The sequence below is a fragment of the Lichenostomus cassidix genome, chromosome 2, assembly GCF_008360975.1.
Source record: "Lichenostomus cassidix isolate B80296 chromosome 2, HeHo_3.0, whole genome shotgun sequence".
NCBI lineage: Eukaryota > Metazoa > Chordata > Aves > Passeriformes > Meliphagidae > Lichenostomus > Lichenostomus cassidix.
This window is the reverse complement of record NC_139482.1, coordinates 22,021,301-22,044,726: the sequence shown is the minus strand read 5'-3', so window position 1 is coordinate 22,044,726 and position 23,426 is coordinate 22,021,301. Positions and strand designations below refer to the sequence as shown.

Sequence of the window (23,426 nt, the reverse complement as noted above, 5' to 3'; positions counted from 1 at the left end):
GTTTCAAATGGAGAGGGTTTTGTGAATTCTTCCCATTCAATTTTTTATTTTAGCAAAGGAATATGGTAAATATGTATTGGAGCTCTCTCATTTTGGACCTTTAAAACACCTTGATTTCTGTATGGTTGGCATTATTGTTTATCTAGAGGATTATCTGGTCTTCATCCCAGTGTGGTCCATGGAGATCATACAGCTTGGATCCCGTGCTCCTTGCTCTCAGTATTTTGTCTAAAATCAAGGTCACACTAACCTGCCTTAGGATTCACTACTTTATTTTTTGCATTAAATTTATGACCGATGTTGCATTGTTGTAGGTTTCAGAGGTGAGGGATTTTTTTTTGTGTTTTCTTTTTTTTTTTTTTAAGGAGTTAAATGGGACCAGAAAAGAAAGGATTCTGAGGCTCTCTTTACTATTTGGATACTAGTTTTTGGAGTGCTGATACGCAAAAATTTACTTAGTAGATTGTAGATATGCAAGAGAAATCATGATAATGACTTTGGGAGCTTTCTGTATTCTATTTGAACAGACTTTCAATTAAATATTGTTATGAAAACATTTCCTTCTCATTTGTCAGTTAGTAACTTTCAGTCTCTCTCATGCCATCTGCTGTCTGCTGAGATCTTTAGTTCCCAGTTTCCATTTCAGGTCTTCTCTTCTCAATGTATTTGCTTTTAAGCTTCTTTACCCGCTTCAAGATCAAGAAATGATCCAGTATCCCAAATTACAGTGTTATGGTAACTGCTGCTTGCCCTTTCACATGCTCTCAATCTTCCATGAATACAATTGCTCACTGGTTTTGTCTCATTGGACTGCTGGACAAACAGGAATTCAGACCTTTCCAGAAACATGCAGAGTTTGTTCCATTGTATATAATCTGTTCTTGGAGATGGGTGTTGTAACAGATACTGCATGGAAAACACAAGATTCAGTACCATGGCTCTTGTGGATATACTTCAGCTATGCATACCCCAACCACCTGCTGCATGTTGTTTTGCTGTCTCTGTACATTACTGGGAACAGAACTGGAATAAAACCTTGGTTTTATGGCCAATGGGGCCTTCTCTTATTCAGGTATGTGGAACCCCACGGGCACAGTAATAGTGCCCATTACTAGACCCTTACTAGAACAGAAGTAGGCCCATGGCATTCAGCTTTCCTGTGTGCTGTGCTTCTCTCTGAGGAGTTAATTTAATAATAGTGGGACATTCACAGACAATTAGCGCAATGGAAAAACTGACCACAGTGTGGAAACTCTGATGCACTGGACTTCTTGCTTCCCACAGTTAAAAATATTCTTTTCGTTTTATTTTTCCTCCTGCAGTGCAACATCCTGTCTTTGACATGATCATAGATCAAAGGTATTTTCTCCCCTGACTGGAGATGCAATTTACTCATGTACTGTTTCAAACCTTACTGAGCTCAGTTGTACCGTGGTAGTCATCTCTGTGCTCTAAATCTGGGCTGTGCTCCTACATTTGGCTTCCAAGTCTTACCTAGTTTCTGTGTCTGACTGTGCAGGTTCAAAGGTCCCCACTCTGCTGGGAAAATAAAGAAATCTGCCTGCCATGGCAAGAAAAACAGTTGTTGAACAGATTTCTGTGGTGGCCATCTCAGGTATGTAGCCTTTAGAAGTTAACAGCAGGAGCGTTCAAGATCTCAGCCTTAATGCCATTAGAAATCAGCTTCATAAAACTGTCAAACACCTTGTAGCTCTTTGGTGGCAGGATGTTTAAAAGTTTCTCATTAAACAGGAGTCAAACTTCTAATTTAATTCGTGGATAAATAAAAGATATGTTATATAAAATAATAAACTTGATGCCTTTAACAAGGCTTTCAATTTTCATGTGACAGATAGAAACTGATAGATGAAATTGAATCTTGAAAAAGGTTCAAAAAATAAATGATGAATATACTTCTAATGATACTAAGTGATTAGAAAGACATAAACAAATGGTGAACAGGGAGAACAGAAGGGGAGAAGTACTAAGGAAAGAAAGTCAGAGAAGAGAATAACTCAAGAGGTAGTTAATTATAAGTAGGATGCCAAAGGATGTCTGAAAAGAGGATGAGAGTTTAATTATGGTTGAATAAAACTAGGCTGCTTCTAAGAGCTATGAACGAAATTAGAGGTCATAAAGGGAATGTGTCATGATCTGTTCACAGAGATATATGTAAATTTGAATTTTATTGGTCAGAGAAAAGAGTAAAACAGTTTCATTACATCAGGAAAAATTTGCATTATTTGGGAAAATTTTCCAATATCTTGGACTAAGTGGTCTGCAGAATGTATGGACTGTAAGAAAGAAGAAAATTGTAGAGAACCTGTAGGACCAATAAAATCATAGCCAATAATAGCATAGAATTGTTTTTGCATTTTATATCCTTCAACTTTTGTTCATGAAATTAATGCTAGAAAACAAGTTATAGGGTTTTTAAAAGATAAAGGATTATTGCATTGAAATTGGTTGAGAAAATTTAAATTGAAACAATAAAGAAGATTCACAAATATGCTCCGTTATGGCAGAAGGAGGAGTTATGAAGCCTGGACAGTGATAATCTATAGTGCACTTTGATCTTACTGTGGGTGTACCAAAATAGCACTGCTTTCGTACAAAATCAAGGTTTGCCAGTCTGTGAGACTTTTATAAATGGAGCATCCTTAGAATACTGAGCAAGGCAATACCTTTGTAAGTACATGAATAACAAACACATGGAGCTCTATTTTTTAAGATTCTGCCTGGTGTCAAATAACCTTTTTTAGTCCATGCGACAAATAACTTGATTTCTGTACATGGTCAGAAATCCCTGTTGCCTTTGCTTATGGTGTTTTGTGTGTGAAAAGATTAAGGGTGAAAGTTAATTTAAGCACATGAATTGTGTGGTATGTTCAGAAGATCATCAAGTTCTGTTCACTCATTAAACAGTTTAGAAGAAAATGTCCTTGGATTGAAGTGTGCTCCTGTGAGATCAAAACAAGTGCTGTTTTTCATCTTATCTTTTAAAATTAAATCCTCATAATTCAAGTGGATTGAGATAGATGCATCTTGTGCTACTCTGTTGCTAAAAACACAAAGGTAGGTGGAGGTAATTCTAATGTCAATTCGATGGGTTGCCTACCTCCCTTCAGCTCTCAGTTTCAAGCCAGCTCCCATTAGTATTCAATAAATACACTCACATGCAGGGAGATGAGAGTTGTGACATCCAGTGCTTCCAAGCTGCAAAGTCAGATGCTGGAATGGAATTCAAGAGCCTCTTAAGGTCCTTAATTTGCTTCGATAGGAAATGAGGGCTGTCACATCCCTTGGGTTTATAACACAGCACGTGTGGGAGTTGTTGAAGACAGCTGGTAGAAAACACTAGAGAAGGAGCTACAGATGAGATTTTCTCCTGTGTTAGGTCTCTCTCTGAAACAGCTGTTCAGAAACAGAAACTGTTCCCAAGGCTCACACACCTGAGCCGGATAGGTGGCTACAGAAAATTGGATCACATTTCCCTTTAAAACAGATACTGGATGTGAATTTATGTTCACCCTATTCAGAAAATGTTCTGTGTTTAGCACATTTCAAAGTATCTGTGTAATACATAGCCATATTCATATTGTATCTTAGTTTCCTGCAATTGGGGTAACTTTTATTTTAGATTAGGAGGATGAAGCAAATAAATGTTCAGCAAAAGAGATGCATTTCCAGCTCTCCACAGTGTAACTGACAAAGTATAATAACAGCCAACGAAGAATCCAGCATCTAGAATATAGTAATAATTGCCTAATTGCATATTCAACAGGTGTAAATTAAATAAGTATATAAATGAAGCCTGAAACAAACAACAACTCTATAGGGAACACAATTATTATAACAGATGATAGACATAGAGAAGAGTTGTTCACAGCACGACCACAAGAAAACCTTCTACAGGAAAAATGTGTTTTATAGTTCTCTCCTAAGGTAGGCAAAAAGGTTTGGGCGTAGCTACCTCCCCAGTTTCAGAAAAATGCTTTGAAGAGCTGCTTGTAAAGTTGAAATGATATTGAACAGCTATCTATCAAGGAGTGCTGAGCTTCATTAAATATTTCTTATGGCAGTAAACTGGGTAAAAAATTAAAGCAAGAATGAGCACCTTAACAGTTGGTTAAATGGGCTGGTTGTCTGCTGATTAGTAATTTAAAATGTTTAATCAAAGCAATAAAAAAAAAATCAAAGAAAGGCTATGAGGAGAAAGACTAATTTTTACAGTGGCACAGTATTATAACAGACATTTCAGTAAAGGACCCAACAGGATGTGGGAACCAATGGCAAAGAGGCAGAAATAGGTGCACATAGAGCTCCAAAGACTGTATTCAGCAGATATTTGTTTTTCACATGGGCACAGCTCAGAAGAATGACTGGGAGGTAAGGGCCTTTCATGGGAAAGCCTATTTTCATAACTGCACTCACAGGGTGCAGTAACCAGAGTTGTTGTGACCTCCTTCAATTTGTTTCCATACTTCTTTCATTACATCCATTTCTTTGGTAGCTCAGTGTCTTCTTCATGTGTTCATAGTTGTTCATTCCTTCCATTTTCCTTGTGTTACAGCACAAGTATTTCTAAGAATAAAGAGTTTTAAGTGTAAAAGCTCTGTCTCACCTCTTCCAAGGAACTCTGTGTGTCCCAGCTGGTTTTAACATGACCAGTGAATATATTTTGCAACATATATTATCATCCCACTTCCCTTTTATCCAGTTTATAGCCATTTTGCTTTTAGTAAGGAGGGTCAGAATTTGAAATATTGTACAGTGTAAAATTTTATTGCTGGGTACTTCCATTCTAGCAGTTGTTTCTACACAGGCAGATTGTATTAAAGATTGGAACTTCTGCTTCACTGGACTTGGCATATTTAGGAAGATGGTAATACTTTCTGAGTTCAGACTTCTTTTTTTTGTGTATTGAAAGTAGAAACTCATTTATAGGCACATGTTGATAATCTTGAGAAATCCTGTATGCCATTTGCTAATAATGTCTCCATTTAACAGACATTGAGCAGGTTTTTGGTTAATGTTTCATTCAAAGTGATAAGTAGCATCAAGAAGGGTGTTCATTTCACAGCTTGAAAATAATTTTTTCCAGTTCCTGAACCAATCCTATATTTTGCTTAAACATCCACAGTGGAAAGAGGGATACAACCCACATGATTAGTAAATTTGTCACATGATATAGTTGGAATAGTTGGTAATTTTATCTGGCTGCTTCAAATAAATTGTTACATCTCTAACTATATTTCTTTAAAATGCTGTTATTAAAAATGTACATTAATTCAGGGAAAGGTTCATTCTACCATAAAAGGCTAAGACATAGTATTGGAAAAGTCCATGTTCTGTGGAAAAGCTACGGATATATGCAAAATCAAAACCATGTACTGTCTTAATTGGGCTTCCACAAAGACCACTTATCTGTACTTTAACATTACATTCTGTGAGAAGCTAATACATTTTTCAAAACCTTCTAAGGCTTCATTTTTATTCATGTGATCAAGTCTATAGATTAAATTACAGAGAGTGAACAGTCTGCCATGAAAGGCCAACTGATCTCAGTGCTTCATAGTTTCCTTTAGACAGAAACAGAGAAAAGCTTTGATTTTATCAGTCACTAGGGAACTGTAGGAGAACAGGGCAGGTTGATGTTACTCTAACTCATTCAGTAGTTCATACATGACACACAGGGGTATTATCTTACTAGGGAGATTGTCTCTGAACCTTTGGGAAAAACTAAAGAGTGAGAAGGGGTATCACTCATAGCAAAATGAAAAAATACCTTGAAGTTTTTGCCTGTTTTAGCAGTTTTATTTGTATAGCCAGAGATGAACAAGACATTAGTTATGCTCTGTTCTCTCAGCTGCGTTTGAAGCAGAGTTCCTCTCATAATTTATTTTCACATGTAAGCAGAACTCTGCTTCTTCCAAGTTCTTGCTTTCTACTGTAAATTTGTGACACAGTGTTTGAGAAGGTAAGACCAAAGGACTTTGAGGGCAAGGCGACAAGAGGGCACACAGCACAATTCCAAAGACACAAGCTACTAGCTTTATGGAAAATTCCTCTAAGTTCCTATGGAGCAAGATGCTGTGCAGGTCACCTTTTACTGCCTTAAAAAAAAAAAAAAATCCCACAGAATCCCAGGCTGAAAGAGACCTCCAAGATCACTGAGTCCAACCCATGGATATTTACATGGACATCTAGGAAAATTCCTCCCCCATGAACAGATAAGAGTTTGTGAAAAAAGTTAAAGAAAATCTGTGCGAATGTATTCCTTGTTCCCTGTTTCTGCTGAGATGATTTAACTGGCAGAAGGACTTGCTCTACAAGATCCTCTGCTAGGGTTAAACTTTTTCAAAATTCTGAATTTACCATGTCACCTATACACAATAATTTTTTAAATGTATATAAACAGGTTATTCCACAGAATATACATAATCTTCAAAAAGATGGCTAAAAATTCAACATTGACATCCTTCTTCCCTTGTCTGAAATATGGTTCATCATCTCTATATTTTTCTCCAGTGTATGATATCCTGGCAAACTTTTAGATGCTCCAAAATAATAAAGATAATCTGTCTGTATTTTTCTTGTTTAAGATCCCAGTTCTGAGATTACTCATGTTCTATTTCTGGAAAATTAGCATGATAGCAGCCTGTTATAATTTGTTCAAAGAAGGAGAAATGTCAATCAAATATATTTTACATTATGCTTTTTTCTGGCTTTCAGAGAACAGAATTATAACCAACAGCAGTATAACCAATTCTACAGACTTTTTTTCTCACTCAGCTCTGAATAGTATGTACCAAAATCAGTAAATCATTATCTCTCTGGAAAACAAATAGGAAAGACTCAGGACTGATGGATTTAGAGTATCTCTGAAGGCATTGTTTTCAAGTGGTGAAACAACTAAGAGTTTGCACAACTACTGCTTGTATTGTACCTTTTTTTCTAAGGAGTGTGATTTTAAAATCTACTGATGTGATGTTTTTTTCATTGAGCTTTGAATGCCCATGGACTGTGTTAGCCTTTTGCTCTGCTGTGTGCTGTTAGATACAGAGGTGACCTGGGACTCAAATTCTTTGTCATGAGCAGAACCTTAGATCTCATCAGCAAAACATACTTGGGGAAAATACATAGAGGTGTAGAATGCTGCAAAATACTTGTAACCCACTAAATAAAATTAAGAGACCATTTTCTTGGCTGTGATCCACATCTCAGAAATGTTTTTCTGATCACAATTAAAAAAAAATCTGTTACTTACTGATATTCAGTTAATAAATTTTAAAAAGGTCTATTGAAGAATGATTGGCGTTCTTTAAAAAGCAAGATAATTAGCAGGCTTTTATTTCTCAGCCAGCATTTGGAACCTTGCAAACACATGTTCTAGGATTAAAATATCAGCATCATTATAAAAGAACCATGTGGCATTTCTGGTAAATTCATTGCAGCTCCCTTTTTTCTGTTGTAATTTTCTGGTTTTTCATAGCTGATAGGTATGAATCATTTATCTCTAAAACAACTTTGAAAATTAGCTTTATTTTTGTAATATTTTACTTCACGCAGAAAATGTAGCTAATAATCTCATACACCATCTTTTAAGACTCTCTAAGTCAAAATCTTTATTGAAAATTCAAACTATCCATTTTTACCTGGAAGGTTTTCTCTGCAAATATAGTGAAGTACAGCACTGAATTGACACATATTTATATGGAAATAGAACTGAAAATGCCTGGTGAGTCCTTTCTACTCACAGATACTGGTTTTGCAAAGCCATGCATCTTAAACTGTGCATACTAATAGGAGATACTCTTGGAACCAAGCTTGCATCTGCCTTCACATTTTGGAATATAAAGGTCTAACTTGATTACAGCTGTTAAAGGCAAGCTGTGTAGGGCAAGCATAGTGTAGCAAATCACCAGGAATTTCTAGCAAGTGTTGAGTTTGCTAGTAAAGCATTTTCTGTAGCATATATTTTTCTTTTACAGCAAAAATAGTAATACAAGGCATTTTAGTGAACTCGTCACATGAAAAACCAAAGTTTTTCTCCACAGGAGCTGGGTGCACAGTTTCCAATAAAATTTGATAGGTTTTTGGTGTCTTATTTCCTTAGAAAAGGCCAATGTGGATAAATCCTACAAATCATTTGTGGGACATGCCCTCTGACAAGACAGAGTCTTTGAAATGCTTTTTGCCTCTGCTGTGGAGGTCTCCATGCATAACCAGCAGTGGACCTGATTCGGGTTCTTTGTGGTACACAGCATGAAAAAATGTAAGGAAACAATGCATTCTGAGTGCAATACCTCAGGACATTCCTGGTTTCTCTGAAATGCTGCAATACCTCAAGTTTGTCTCAGCACACGTAGATAAAATTACATTGTATGACAGTACTGTGCTGAGCGTGGTTCCCTTAAGTGAGCTGATTAAAAGGTTTCTGTTTTCAGGAACTATTAATGCCTTGAAATTTGTCTCCATATCCTTGGCTGTATTTCAGCTATGCTGTGTGCTGGTTGATACTGCCAAGGAGTTAAGCAGAAATCTTATTTCTGTGGTGCAGTAGCAAGATGCTTGCAGTACTTTAAATTGCTTTAGATGAAAGAGGTGATTCACACCTGGAGCATCATCAAAGATGATTTCAGCACATTTTATTTCTTGTCCCTGGCAGCATAACTATTTCTGTTATTCAAGGGAAAATAAGCACTGAATTAATGAAGTCCTGGAATTTTTAAACTACAAACTGTCTCTGCCTGGCTTCCTTTTAACCAGCAGAAATGTCAGATCAGGCCAGCAAAATCCATTCGGAATTTATAAGTTTTCTTATCCTAGCAATGTAAATATGAAATGTTTGCTATAAATCTCTTATTTATTTCGCTAGTCTCACATTCATTTTAACTGAGGTGAAAAACCTGAGTATTTTAGTTTGTGGCTCGATGTCTCCTTGATTCAGAAAAAGTTATTTGGTGGGCATAGTGGGGTTTTTATTTAAGATGAGTGGCAAGGGCCTAAATGTCTACCAATTTCACATTGGAATAAGAAGTGGTTTTTCTGCTTTTAACAGAAAAAATATAAAAAAAGATTTTCTTTCCTGAAAACTGAAAAATTAGGATATTGTTCAAATTTGCTGGAAATTTGTATATCGTGAATATTATGCAAATTATGAACTGTAATTTTATGGAGAAATTGAGATATAATATCTCTCTCCTGTAGATATTAAAGTATCAATATATAATCCTGGAATTCTGACCCACTGGTTTTTCCATTGTATAATATTGTCTCAAAAAACTTTCCAATTGAGATTTTTTTTCCTCTTTATGTTTGCAGAGGTCTGAAATTTAAGTACTGTAATATGAGGTCTCTACAGATTAATGTAACTTTACTGGGTACAGAGTCAATGATTTATTTTAATTTAGAATCCAAATTTCCATTATATGAATTTCTTTGATAAACCAAAAGGATTAAGTCCTTTGTCACTGAAAGACATGGACTATTTTACCACATCAGCATACCTGAATTTCAGCTTATTAAGGGCAGAATTTATCCTCTTACGATGTGAGTCTATAATATATATGGGAAGAAAAATATTAAATTAGATATAAGTAGAAAGAGAAAGACTGATTTAGAGATGTGTTTTGTGGCTGAAGAAGTTTCATCTCTAAAATAGAATGTTGATGACATTGTTGCAAATACAGTATCATGAAAATGTAAAAATAATCTAAGCCCCAAACAAACAAAATGCTGACATATACTGTGCTAAAGTGCCTCAAATGTCAATATCATATCTTGGACAATTCTTGCAAAATTTGAGAGCATTTGATTTTTTTTCTTTCCATGAGCTGATAAGAGCTGAAAAAGTAAATTAATATCTTTTTTAAATTCAAGCAATAGCAGTATTACTTTATGAGACAGCTTTTAAGGAAAGAATTACAATACAGGAGAAGGAAGAGCTATAGTTAAGAGAAGTTAATTGTCATGAAAAATGTGCTAAACTATTGACCAGCTGCTCTCATATGTAATGTTTTTGTTTTCCAGAGACAGATGTTTTAAATCATTTATTACCTGTTTGAAGAAGTTAATGAACAGTATGAAAAGGGGACACTTTTATTTTTTCCTTTTTTTTCCTTCTGTAATGATGTTTACTGTCTGGCACAATGATTATTCAATTTTCAGAGATGTTCACCACCTTCTGCTGCTGATTAAATTCCTGTTTGGTTTCCCTGCCAAATCTGCTGGATTAAATTAACAAACTCTGTTTGCTTTAGTGGGAATGACCTGCACTGACCTTCAGCTTGTACAAAATAATAATCTTTTCAGTGATTTATTGATTCAGTGCTCTTTATCTTCTTTTAAAGTCATGTGCAATGGAAATGTTTGCTTTTACCTTGACTCAATTTGCAGACATGCTCTGCTTATTTCATTATGCTAGAGATTTTGGCCCTTTATATGTAATAGTTTTGTTCTCTTTGCTATTATTAACACTTTGTTTTCTTCAGAAGATTCATTGGAGCTTGATTACTCTAAGGAAAAAACTTCATATGATCCTTCTATCTATAATAGGTCCCAGTCTTGAAAATTATCCACATCTAAGGACCAGTTTAAGAAGAGTAAACCCTTTCTCTTTCTTCTTAAGTAAATTCAATATTAGTTTAATTACTCCCTTAATTCATTTGTTTTGTAGTTGCCAAACAGGTAGTGAGGGAACTGTAGAGTAATTATGTTAGGAGCAAATGTGAAAAGGATATAAATTAAAGTGAGTGTAAGAATATTGAGTATTTAATCATACTTCCATTGCTATTCCAGTTGATTTAATAATCACTAAGTGGAGAAACCACTTTTGAAGTCCAAAGAAATATAAGCACAAACTCTCCTTTCCTTTCTGCAGGATGGATTTCTACTGAGTGGTTTTGCAGTCCTTGCATTACATGTGGGCTCTGAATGGTGCCTTGACTCATGAAATCTGATGGTCATTGTTAAGGTGTAATACTTGTGATCTGGTGTGGAAAATAGTTCTCTAAGGGCACAGACAAATTCAGCTGGCATTCGAGGAATAAAGACAGGTTGTTGAAAACAAAGAATGTGTCCAAGTTGAAGTAGAAACATTGCTAGACCTTTAGCTCCAGTTTGGACAACTTTCCCCTTAGAGTTTATTGTTTAACACTCACTGCCTATTGTAGTGTCTGAAAAGGCACCATATTTCTAGAAATGACTGGTATGGGCAGGTGTGAAAACTGCCCATTAGGAAAGGGATCTACATTCCTTTTCTGAGATGTTGAGATACTTTTCCAGCTGGTACCATACCAATTTCATAGTTTACATTGAAACTGATGAGCTCAAGTAATATACCCTGTACATTTTCAGCTACCTCAATACAGATTATTTTGTCATTCATGAAAATGGAATCCTTGTCCATATTTTACAGCCTTTGAGGCAGTGTGGTTATGGTTGGTTTAACAGCCAAAGATTTAGAATCCTAGAAAGAATTTTTCTGTGTCAGTTGGGGTAATTTGTGAAGTCTTCAGATCAGGACTGCAGAACTGGAGTCATAGATATGCTCACGGGGTAGACAGAACCCCAGGCCCAGGTTTTCCATGATGCAGATGACATCTATGAAAAGTTATTAAGATGAATGGATTACCATTGTTGTGATCATATTACATGTCAGAGATAAATATTGTGTGGGATTTCTCCCCTTATGTGTATGTGGGAAATCTTATGCAATGACAGTACTATTAAAAGAAGATATTTCCCTTAAATGAAGGGCTAAACACCCTTCTGAAAAGTTCTTTGCTAACCAGTATTTTTATGGTTTTTATATCATAGTTCATCCTCTTGGCTATATTTGAGTTTAATATGAGCATTCCAGTTGTGCTTCTGCAAGATGTGACATTTCATCTTTTGACAATGCCTGGCTTTTTTTGACTTCAGGTAGACCCACTGTGTTATTGCTTGTGCTTCCTGATCTCCAGTACCAGACCAAAATATTTATGCAGTGATGATAAGGTTTCTCCAGGCAATCCTGCATAGCTTTATGAAAACAAGGAGTTTTACTATTTGACTACACTTCTTTTGGCAATATCTCTGAATTTATTTTATAACTTTCTTAGGAACAACACTCAGAGTTGTGTTAAAGCTCAAACTTTCACTTGAAGCAAATCAAATGGGGGAAAAGCTGCCCTTAAAGGGAAAAATGCCTTTGTCAAACAATGTGTGAGAAGACATATATGTAATGACAGCCTGTTATGAAATGATTTAATTATAAACTGTGGACTGGGAAGTGTGCATATGGTGCAGCCTTGTGCACGTGGAAGGCAGAGGATATAAACTTCAAGCCTACAAACCACTACTGGAAGTGCAAGAAAGACAATACATTGGAGTCTTGCTGCTCAGGTGAGTTGAGAGCTGTCAGCTGAGTAGCAGTGTGGTAGCCTGACACTTCAGCTGAATGCTTCAGTGCTCTCTGCTGAGGACTTTCAAACTTTGTGATCCATTACTCCAGCCCTTTGAGGTGCTGCTGGTAGACGTTCAGAAGGTCATTCTCATGATGACCTGTTCTCCATCACATAGGCAGTGTCTTATCCATGACACTCTGGAATTCACAGAATTACAAAATTACAGCTTTTGAAGCCAAGAATCTAGGCTTTTCAAATACCTCTGGTGGGTCACAAATTGGCAAATGGAAATTTTGTTTAAGGAATCAGAAGCTATGGATGCAGGAAAACTGAGTGTCTGCAGAAGAACTAAGCATTGCTTCATTATTTTCCTATTTATTTTCATCTTTCTCTTCTGTTGAGTTTGACAAGGTGAAGATATTTTTATTTTATAGCATTGGTTGTCACTTCAGTTTTGAAAATACAGTTAGTACTGAAGTCTTTGTAGATCTCAAAGCCCTTCGCCCTTCAGGTGAATGTTGTTTTCCCCATTAGACAGGTGGGAAAACTTTTAAAAAAAAGACTCCCTTTACGCATGGCTTTGGAATTGATATTTTTCCTTTGTTGTCAGAAGGATATTTTTAAAAATCTGCTTTGTTGACACCACTGCAATATTAAACTGTTTCTAAGCTATTTCAGTAAATCGGTTCTTTGGTTTATCCCAGTTGCAGAGCTTCAGCAAATCCTTTTTATGTGAAATGTAATGGAAAAATGGTTGCAATACATTTCAAGCAAAAGACAAGATGAGCACTTACAGACATCTTCTTAAGTGACCAATTGATTTGTTGATGACACTGATGAAGGGCAGTGTCCCTTAGTAAAGAGAGATGAGGTAACCACATAATACCCTGATACTGGTGTTTTTGTGTTTTTGTTGTCTGTGCACACCGATAAAAACCAGAACAGCCATCTGAACCATACTTTAGTGCCTGTATTGATTGCTGGTTCTCAAATACAGTCCCATTATGAATTGGCCATTTATCACTTCAGAGGAAATGAACGTCCACAGATTTTGAGCTACAACTTCTGTAACAAAGATAAAAAATCAACATGTAAGATGAAAGCAAAAATAAGAACTATATTCTTCTAGCCTTTTGTGTGTGAAAGAATCGGGATAGTGTAAACAGGTCATGGTGTTTACTGCATACATGTTTGTTGAGACACACTGGCTGCATTCGAACAAGTTCCCCTGCAAAGCCATTTGGTTGTCTTACTCTGCTACACCCAGGAGGATAATAGCTGTCAGTGCACTCTCTAGGACACATTCCTGTGTACTATAGCAGTAATAAAAGTCAATGCTGTGCTCAAATAAAATTTCAGTGAGGCCAAAAGGCAGTAGCTTTGGTCCGACCTTCCAATTCCATTTAAAAATTGTGGTTTGCCTTCATTCTGTAGCCTTCTACATTCTGCTTTTCTTGTTTTCTCTAAGTTTTTTTGTAAAATGCTTAGGTTTGCTTTGAGAGCACATAAATTTTACAACCATATTTTGCTGATGATAACTTTTACTTTGAAGAGGGTCTCACTTTCCTGCTGTGCATTTGGCAGCTGAAATAGGCTAGTATTATTTGCTTTACACAAGAAAATAAAGCATAGAAATTTTCTAAATTGATTGTCTGAGATTTAAATACATATTGAGTTTTCTAGTTAAATGTCCTATTTTCAACAGCTATACTCTATTGGTTGCTTTGAGTTTTGAAGAACAACCTAAGTAAGCACTGCTTGTGAAAACCAGTCCTGCCTGGCTTCTAAATTAATTCTTGAAATCTTGCTAAATGGTTTGATTTCTGGGTGTCTTGCTCTTGTAAACATTTCTGCTAACTTTGGTGGGAGCAGCTAGCTGGTTTGGCACTGTCACTTTAAACTCCATTCTTAATGTCATTTGGCATTCCCTGTATGTCTTCCTTGTAAGTGTTTATATATTTTGATCGCAATTATCCAGTTGCTGGTTTAATATCTTTGTGCACTCTACAGACAAGAGACATTGGATAATTATTTTGGATTATGAACCATGTATCAGACTATCCAACTGGCCAAGCAAAGATCTTATTCTATATGAAAGCTTCTGAAATTACTGTGCAGGCCCTTTAAAATGTAAAAATACTTTCAAATTGTAAAATAGGTCTATGAAGGTATCTGGTCCTTGTTCCATTAGCCAGTCAAAAAGATAACTTACCATAGTTACATATCTCTGACCTCCTGTATTGACTATGGGGGAAAACATGTTCCCCCAGGGAGAGTATCAGGCCCTGGGTGAAGTGTTTTGGGATGTCTCAGTGAGATGGGATGGACTGGGGCAATGCATCTTGATGTAGACTGGGTAACCCTTGTGACTTTGGTCTGGAAGAAATCCTGCTGCATTAGATGTGAAGAAATAAGTAACCTGAGAAAGCTGTTAATAATAGCTATTCTCTTGAGTATGTTTTTCCGTATTAATTTTTTGTTACTGGCAGAAATCAATTCTTTCCTTATTTAAAAATATCATTGCTGTCTCTAAAAAAATAAAAGTCATGACACAATGATGAAATAGACATCCTTTCACCTGAGAGAAAATCACACATTCAGTGGGTAGGGGCTGTTCCACATTATGTTAGTGATGAATTGCAGTTTCCTGTATGAAAGATTCATTGACTTCAACTCTGTGTCTCCCTATCAGCAGGCAGAAGATAGGCTATCTCTGTCAGAAGTGTGTGATATAAGTGACAGGATGCCAAATACATGGTCTTGGGAAGAATTTGCTTTCTCTTGCTGTGAATCATGGATGCCTGAACTGCATTTTTTCTACAAACTGCAAGTGACTGTAAGGACATCCACACTCTGTACAGGTAGGCATACAAAACAGGTAGCTAAACAGGGACCCAGAACTTCTCAGGTGTGATTTTTCAATGAATCACAAGACTCTCCTCTCATTGCATGACTCTGGGAGAAGCTGCTTCTTGAGACTCACCCTGAGCTTCAGGTTTGCTCTCACTCCAAGAGAATGGCAAACTAGAAATCAGTCAAACTATGCTTAACTAGGTCATGGAGAGAAGTCACAAAGGATGGACTTGACTTTTGCAGTTGAAAGTAGGTGGGGAAAGCCTCTTTTATAATGTGTGCTTCACTGTTAAGGTGATGTGGAACTGCTGTGTCTAGATATGCAACAGAATCTTTAAAAGCACTAATGAATCTGATGTTTTCATCTGAACTACTTATTGCCCTTAGTTTGGTGTCAAACAATGCTGTTGCTTCCATGTGAATGCTCTTTCAAACTTAGCTTCCTTGTCCTCTCTACAAACTGCACTCTTGACCAGATCAGTTTTGGAGAGCGTGTTGAATACTGAAATTCAGCTTTGTTTGAAATGTAGCTTCATTAACCCAATTGCAAAAGGAAACTTCTCACTTTTTTTTGCAGTCATATAATAATTAACATGAGGATGATAATCACAGAGGATAAATAATTTTATCTGTATTTCATAGAAAGAAGTTAAATGAAACTCTGTATTTTTATGATTTTTTTTCCTACCAATGTTACAGTAACTTCTGGTTTCTTAACATGTTAACTTTGCTTTGCACCTGTCTCAGAGAATTAAATAAAAATAAACCCCAGATGAATAGGCCAGCTAAAGATACCCATGTATATTTCTCAATGACAAGATGAAAATGTTAATCTGATGTTAGGTTTTTGAGGAAAGGAAAGTGTAGTTAATGAAAAAGATGCATGTTTAAAATATTTTTAATATCTGTAGGTTAGAAATTTTGTTTAGAACAGCCTTGAAACGCCTCTAAATAACTCCAAAGAACTGACTGATGAGGTATGGGACAAAGCACATGATTGTGGAACTACAAACGGGTCTAAAAACTCTATTTAGCTTTTTCTAATCCAAGCAATGATATGAAAGCAGTTTGGCCTCTGAGTGAGTTACTGACAGTTTGTAATTTTTCTTTGTTTCCTGAAGCAAAGCAAAGGCACATTTCAGTGCTGCAGTGACTCATACAGATGTCAAGGTGACTGGCACCTTGGATGAGCACAGGGAATGCTAGGCAGCTAAGAAGAAGATGCACCATATAAAGTTAGTAAGCTAAAGTTAAATGCTCTAATTAAAAAAGAACTTCAGATTATGACCAGCAGCTGCCCAAGCAAATGCTTCCCTTAAATTAGGTAGAAATAATGCTGACCTGCATCTTTGAGGAGCTTACAGCTTGTTAGCCAAATGTCCTCTTTGTTGAAATTTGGCATACATATGTTACACTGTTAACACATGTCTTCTTATATGCACCTAAACCAAATTTGTTCTTGTATGTGGTATAATAATGATTTATCTGGAAGTCAAAGGGAAAATTAGCTTTTTTTTCTTTATACCTTGACTAATATAAGACTTCATTTTGACAATGTAACAGCACAAACATTCTTTAAAACAAAGGAAGAAACATATTCTTGAGTTCGCACAGTAGCAAGAAGAAATAACTGCATTTTTATAGTTCATCTTACATGGAAGATGCTCTCAGGAGAAAATTAGAGATAAAATTTATCTTTGGAGGTGAAAGGAAGGGGGAAAAAAACAGATCACAGCTTTTAATTCTTATTTCTGTCACTAGGATTGTCTGTTGTGTGTTAATCACTGGAATTCCTCTTCCTCCTCTGCCTTTGGGGCTCTTGTGGAGAAGGCAATGGGAGCTATCCATGAGGCATGCTGCATGTCCACCAGCTGCTCAGTGATCTTTGAGAAAATAGGAAAACAAACAAAAAACCCTGTGTTTTTAGAAAGCATTTTCTAAATGCTTTCTAAAAGTAATCTTTGAACAGAATGGATGACAGTTTTGTGGCAAAGTTGGGTAGATTAGAACATAAAATTCCAGTTGCTTGTGTGACAATGGTACTGTCTCAAGTCTGATAAGCAAGGTAGACCTGAAGATTATTCTGAAGCCGCCTCCTGTGGCTGTCCATCTCACAGTTAAACTCTCTCTACCTCCTGTCCCACCTGATTAGACTGATCTTACTGCTGCTTTTCTACAAGCTTGATGCTTTTTGTAATGTTACAAATTGTTTTGGTGGTCATAAGTTGTGGTTTCTGTCAGCAGTGATCTCTCTATGCTCTGCTCTTGCTTCATAATCCTTCTAAATCACTTTCTCTCTCTGTCAAGCACTAGCTTAAATAGTAGACTGCATGTTGACTTGGACAGAGGACCTACTTTGGGTGTCAAAGATGTCAATTTTGGTGGCATTAAGTGGGCAGTGTTGTAGCAGGATGATATATGTCTGAGTATAGTTGAGAACTACCCTTAAGCTTGACCCCAAATACCATCATGAGCAGATCCTGGGTCTCCTTTTAAAAAGATTTCTTTTTGTTTCTTCCAGCACAACCCTGTGGCTAGCACAGGTCTTTCCCATGAGAACTTTCTCCTGTGTTTTATAAACAAAGATAAAGTTTGGATGTTATTCTCGAGATTTGGGCAGTTCAGGCCTGGCCAATCAGGCCTAGGGGGAGGTTTCTGACTGACCAATCTGGGTGACCTCTGAAAAGTCTATATAGGTTGGAATCAAAATAATAAAGCTTTCTTTTCTATGCCACGCTGAGAATCCGGGTCGTCTTCTCTGCTAGCGGCTAAACAGCGACATCACCCAAGTCCTTGTGCTTTCCCTGTGGAAGATGTGTGCTGGAAGCATCTTCTCTCTGACTTGCACAGTTAATACCATGAACGTTGAATACTGTGAGAAGCAATGAAAGCAAAAGATTGGGCCAACAGGAAGGGCAGGGAGTTTAGGTTAAAAGTTCAGTGGAGATGCGAATGTAAAACTTTTTTCCTGCTTGTCTCTGACCTTTCTTGGCTTCTGTTAAAGGAGGGCATTAATCACATTGAAGAAAGGAAATGTGGGTTTGCATCTTTGTGCTGGCTGAATTAAAAGGCTTCTGTCTAGTTGTCGAAACAAGCTTTTGGTGACTTCTCACTCTCTCCAGTCCTCAGCTTTTGTTTTTGGAACTACTTTTCCTAGAGTGAGTTGCTATCATAGTGAAGAATCTTCTTATGTGTGGATAATTACCCAGTATCTAATTGACATCCACAGATTGTAGATGTGTGCTATGTTACAAGATTAATCTTTTTCTTAAATGTTTCTTAACTTTAAAGATCTTCCTACTTACAGCAAAATGTTAGGGGCTAAATCCTCAGGTACAGTAAAGCAAAGTCTTTCTATTATGCCCATGAAAACTATTTTGATTTACAGATATTGAAGATCTCACCCAAGACATTGATTTAATATTTTGTTTCCTAATGGGAATGGAGTCTGAATAGCTCCTACATTCTGTTTGCTTTCTCTGTTCCTTCTCCTTCTGCATATAAAAACCAATTTAATTATTTTAATAACAAATCCTAGTGCAGTTTTTTTACACTACAAAATAAAATCCCTTCAGATTTTTTATGGAAGCTCACTCATTCATTTATGCAAAATTTCTACATTATTCACTTTTGTCTCATTTTTCATGGTGTTCAAATTAAATATTTTATTCATAGGTTGCAGTTGTGCCCACCATGCATATTACTTCATCATGAAGGAATAAGATTGATGTGCTGTCTTCTAATCACCTATCTATACAAGCCATCTTTGTCAATACTGGTTCATTTTTCTTTTTCTTTGCCAAGAGGCAAGTGCAGGAAATCAAATAAACTTGTATAATACTGCTTCAAAATTAGGTTTATAACATGAAATCTGAAAAGTTCTAGAAAAATAATGGGAGACAGCTGGACAAAGTCCAGGCCACTCTTGGAAGGCTTCGCACTATAGTCAGTTGGGTTTTTGTCAATGTTCCCTGTAGGATTGGATGGGTAAATATTATCAACATTAAAATATGTTGAGCTTGAAGAAGAGTCTGCAAGTGTGTTGTGGCACTGGGAAATAAGCATTGTAAAACTGCCTCTCTTTCTATTTTAGTGGAGAGATCTTTGTTTTAATATTTCTTTTTAGTTATTTGAAGACTGTTTCTTAATAGATCCTACCACACATATATATATATAATATCTCACTTATATACATATATGATATATATATATCTCACTTTTATATTATATGATCAAATTTTACCCCATTTTCTCCATCTCAGAGTACTAAAAGTATACTTCCTGATCTTTTTATTAGCTTTGTGGAGCAATGAGTTTTTTCATTTTGTACATCAGTTAGCACAGGGGCTCATGCTGCCTCATGAACACAGAACAAATTAGGTTTTCTTCTCCATGTTTCTTGTTACAATGCAGTCATGTTGTATTTCAGTGTGTTCAATAAAGGCCCTCCCCTGCTCTGAGAAAATATTAATGTTAAGGCTTTTCCAACAGTCCCAGTTCTTCACTTCTGACTGTTTGACAGTACCTGAGGGGCAGTGTAAGGCATGGAGTCTTACTTCTTATTTAACTTCTATAAGGCCACATATATATGTGTGTGTAGGTGCAGGGTTGAAAGAAATGCTGAAAGTCACAGAGCACTATGTAACTTCAGAGCTTAAATACAGTGTTAGATCCATTATGGCTTTCCTTGAACGTAAAGTTAGGGTGTGAGTATTGGGATTCAAAATATGGCTGTGCTGGAGTCTATCAATCTTAGCAGAGTCGTCTGCAAAACACTCAGTTTGAAAAGTTCTTTTAGGATGAGTATTTGTGTGCTTAGAAAGGGACATATGTAAAAATAATTGGCTAAAACAGGTCTTAATTTAAGCCCCAACATGACTTGTTCTAACAGTTCCTAAGAAAAACTTCAAACTAGAATTCAATTATTAACAAAAGATTAAAGAGTTTTGTAAGAAAATAATCTTTTAAAAGATTTTAATGGTCCTAAAATGCCTGCAAAAAAACCCCCCAAAAAACAAAACAACAAAACAAAACCAAACCAGGAAGTAAGCTACAAAGATAACAATAACTGCATGACTCTGACTTAGCTGTTGTCATTCTTCATTATATCATGACCATTTATAACCTGGTGGGCTTTCCACCTCAAAGCACGATGAGATAATGACATTTAGCTACTCAGCAAAGCAGAAGAACATATGTCATGGTTTTATAAGAAATGATTGAATTCTATACAGGCAGCGGTGGCCATATGTTCTCTTTGCTTGTTACATGCTACCTGTAAAGCATATTTGTCTCCTGCTAAACTGTGTGAGCAGTCACTTTTGGATTTTTTTTAAATTGAATTTTCACTTTCCACCCCCCAGCATTTGTTTCAGTCAGGGCAGAACCAAATTCTGTTGAAATGAATAGGAATATTCCCCAACATTCTATGGCTTTAGGTTTATAAAATTTTAATCAACTGGCTAAGAGTGCTGATATTTTTTTTAAGAACTTCTTTCCCAACATTCCCCATGTTTTGTTTCAAAATCTAACCATACGCATTATATCCTGGCTCCTGGTCCTCAGATAAAGCATGCTAAACAAACTACACCCCTTCTACATGTACAAAATCACAAGGAAAGTATTTGGATTTTTGCCATTGAGCTGTTCCACCTCGTGAAATTGCACCTTCTGTTTAATAGGTCCTAATATCTAACTTCAAATGTGTGCTTGAACATGGGTGCTGTTGGAGAATTATTACATTTTCAGCTCTTGAAAGAGACACAGAATTAGATTTCAGCTATTTTAAGTAGTCCTCTGAACCAAAAAATTTGATTATCCACAAAATGAAACTTTTATTAACTCCTTGATTTTCACAGTATAAGAAAGCATTTCTACTATTTTGTCCAACAAAACTTACTTTTCATAATGTTCAGCATCTGTCGCCTTCATTCATATTTGTACCTAAAAGCGTTATTTTGTAAGAGGTTGGAAACCAATAGAAAAGAAGCAAATTCCTCTTTATCACTGAAGTAGGCACAGTAGGGGCACAGTCACCTCAAATATGACTTCTCTCTTTTATGTGACACTTTGGGAATTAATTCTCAAGTTTTGTGCTAATAAATAAAACTTATATTTGTGATAAATGGCTAAGCCAAAACATTCTTTTATCTAGTGATAATGATTACTATAATGAGGCAGATCGTATAAAGGGTTAAAAATCTGAAATGGCTTCTTATAGAAACATTATGTGACATGAAATAACATTGAGGTTATTAACAGCCCAAGCTGTCTCAAAGCTCCTGCTTGTTTTCCTTTTCCAGACTTTTTATGTTTACAGTGGATATGTAGTGGTGGCAACATTTCAGTGTTCAGTACAGGGCAGTGTTCTAAAAATTTATGAATTTAGGAATGTGTTGTGTGAGCCTTGCCATTTTAGATGCAGGGTGGGTTGTAAAAGAGGAGCACTGTCAGATGGGTCAAAAAGTTAGGTCACCATCAGCTTATTGCATGGATTAGATCCCACATGAAAGTGGAACTGCAAGCCAGACATTGTGTTTGTTTGCTTTCCAGGGGTCCATGAATATTCAGTGCATGTTGGACATGTTCTGAGTACTTGCTTAACTCTTTGAATAAGCCATAAGAGCTTCAGTTCAGTTTTACCACCTTCAGTACAATTTTCAGAGCACAAAGGTAGAAGGCATATCATAATGAATGTAAAATTAACTTAAACAAAGATCTCTTAGGTTCAAGTCTGAACCTGGCTGACTGAAAGCACATTTTCTTGAATATCAGAGAACATCTGGAGTTTTGAATAAGTCAATAATAAAAAAAAACCAGAATGTCAGCAATGAAAAAGTAAATACATATTCAAACTAAGTTATTTTTAAACTTTTATTGCCTGTATCAGAGAAAATATTGCCTTTATATGATTTTTTACAGTGAGATATATTTTGTTAAATAAGCTTTTTCATTTACTTCCATATAATTACCTCAATTATCTTTGAAGTAAGTGAAAAAGTGCCTTTAATTCTTCTTTATTGTGTTTTCACTGATTTACCACAAAACCAGAAAAACTATTGTATAATGCTGGTTTTCAGGCTATGGCATCTGCTATTCCATGTGTTTTATGTCATTGAGAAATGGTAAAGATTCTGTGTGCTAGTCTGAATAGAAGCTCTTCAAAGGAATAACCTGTCACATGCTAGTCACTGGTGCTGACAAAACTATTATCTAGAGACAATGCAAGATGAGTACATTGGAAACTTCCTGGAGTAGAGAAAATATTAGTGAATTTTTTCATCTATAAATGCAATGCATGCTGCCCCGAGGTGGCGAGGAGTGGATAAACTGGTAAATATAAGCAGGGGACAAATGTGAGCATTTCAACACCAGTAAGTTGGATTTTTAAAATTTATTTATTCCCCACCCCCGACACTGTTAATGTAATAGATATACTATAGATATACTCACTAAAGTAGTCTGGGTTATTTCTTAAGAAAGGGAATTGTGTGGCAAAAGAAAGTGCTTCAGAGTCTTCTAGCTCTGTTAAATTGAATATATTAGGCTAATCCTTTGCTTTGTGTTTTAAAGGAGGATATAAAGGAATGTGAAGAAACACCAAGAGAAGAACCACTTAATTTTGTCACAGGTGGCTTCAGTTTATTTAGCATTTGGAAGACTGATGCATGTCTCCTCAAAGCTGGAGCACAAGCTTTTTCTGACCTAGGCCAGTCTGTGGGTGACCCTTCATGGTCAACACTGCCATCTTCCCCTGCTGCTGCAGCTGGGGCAGCCTGGGGGCAGAGAAAGACCCTGAGGAAACCACTTGACAAGTGGAAAACTGGGGAAGAGATGAAAAAAAGCAAAACATACAACAGCAAGTCTTGGTTTCTTACCAGGAAGTGAGCAGATGAATGAAGTATATCACCAAGTCTTTAATACAGCTCATAGCAGGAATGTAATTCCTATTTGTGATAGTTTCAAGCTTTAACATATATATTTGTCCCTTCACATCCTTCTGGATAATAATGTTTTCAAAGGTACTAGAACTCTGGTTAAAAGGATGTATTTTCCATCCTCATTTTCATTCCTTTCCTTCTGCCCTCTTTTTAAATTACTAGGTATAGTATGTTGTGATCAGATGTAATTTTTCTGTTGTTTATCTGCAATTTTTGTAAGGTTTCTACAAAAATGAAACCT

General features: G+C 36.2%; 1 long non-coding RNA gene across 1 annotated transcript; it reads left to right on the top strand.

The window, feature by feature from the left end:
• Positions 1-514: 514 nt before the first annotated feature.
• Positions 515-7,888, top strand: LOC146440949 (uncharacterized). The gene is made up of 4 exons (XR_014849731.1): positions 515-1,072; positions 1,520-1,615; positions 2,926-3,075; positions 6,736-7,888. It is a non-coding gene; the product is annotated as an uncharacterized LOC146440949 (long non-coding RNA).
• The last annotated feature ends 15,538 nt before the right edge of the window (positions 7,889-23,426 follow it).